The sequence below is a fragment of the Podarcis erhardii genome (genome assembly GCF_964252035.2).
Source record: "Podarcis erhardii genome assembly, chromosome: 1".
Classification (NCBI taxonomy): Eukaryota; Metazoa; Chordata; class Lepidosauria; order Squamata; family Lacertidae; genus Podarcis; species Podarcis erhardii.
Genome location: NC_138497.1, coordinates 131485295 through 131486911, shown reverse-complemented (window position 1 = coordinate 131486911; position 1617 = coordinate 131485295).

Below are 1617 nucleotides of genomic sequence, written 5' to 3'. Positions count from 1 at the left end.
ACCAAAGTTGATGACCCTTTTTTAGGATTGAAATTCTTGAGCTTTTTTTTAGGATTTTACCCCCTTAGCTGAGCTTTTTTTAGGACTGAAGTTGTTGAGGTTTTTAGGATTTTACCCCAGGAAATGTATTGCCACAGGGGCAGGATTAAACCAACTGGCAGAAGAAGAAGAGAAGAAGAGTTTGGATTTGATATCCCGCTTTATCACTACCCGAAGGAGTCTCAAAGTGGCTAACATTCTCCTTTCCCTTCCTCCCCCACAACAAACACTCTGTGAAGTGAGTGGGGCTGAGAGACTTCAGAGAAGTGTGATTGGCCCAAGGTCACCCAGCAGCTGCATGTGGAGGAGTGGAGAACCCGGTTCCCCAGATTATGAGACTACCGCTCTTAACCACTACACCACACTGGCTCTCTGGCTCTCTCTCTCCAGCAGGCCAGATTAGGCCCCCGAAATGGACTTTGGACATGCCTAATATAAATGGATAACAAACAGTGGCACAGGACAGCTGAGAGCTGCTTAGGAAAACGACAGGTTTGTTATTGCAGGAGGGTCTTGGTCAAAGTTCACCCTGGCCGCAGAGAAGAAATGTTTCAGTGGCAGTTCCCAGTGCTTCCGTCCTTTTGATTCCTAACTTTCCAACCCATATTTTCCCCATGTGAGATTGGGGAGTGGGGATCATCTGCAGGGGAGAAGTGCGAGCATGAAGGGGCTTAACCCCCACCTCCACCAATTCACCCCTGCAACTGGCTCCCAATTTGGGAGCCAGCGTGTGTGGTGGTGGTTGTTGTTGTTGGACTCGGGAGGTAAAGGTAAAGGGACCCCTGACCATTAGGTCCAGTCACGAACGACTCTGGGGCTGCAGCACTCATCTCACTTTACTGGCCGAGGGAGCCGGTGTACAACTTCCAGGTCATGTGGCCAGCATGACTAAGCCGCTTCTGGCGAACCAGAGCAGCGCACGGAAACGCCGTTCACCTTCCCACCAGAGCGGTACCTATTTATCTACTTGTACTTTGACGTGCTTTTGAACTGCTAGGTTGGCAGGAGCAGGGACCAAGCAACGGGAGCTCACCCCGTCGCAGGGATTCGAACCACTGACCTTCTGATCGGCAAACCCTAGGCTCTGTGGTTTAACCCACAGCGCCACCCGCGTCCCTATTCTGGACTAGGGAGGCCCACATTCAAATCCATGCTTGGTCATGGAGCTCTCACCAGGTGACTTGAGTCAGTCATACCTCAGAAGGTCGTTTTGAGAGCAAAACACAGCAGACCACCAGGTATGCTGTGCTGAGCAACTTGGATTTAAATGCAAAAGAAAACAGATGCATGTTAAGTCTTTTTCCCAGCCAGGCTCTTAAACCAGGATGGATAAGCATTTGTCCCCCGCATTTCTGTTGTCTTGGCAAAGGAAATTTGGGGGAAAGGGTTGTTTTTCTTAAGGCAGCATGTAGTTCTACCCAGATGATTTCCTGCATGCTTGTTTTGTCTTGTTAATTTATTCCAATGGCAGGATTTGGGTCCCTTTAAAAGAATTTTGCCTCAGGCTCATGATAGTAGATTTGACACCAAAGGGCTTTTATGCTCCCCTAGCCCTTTCCAGCCGAGGCCTCAACTCTG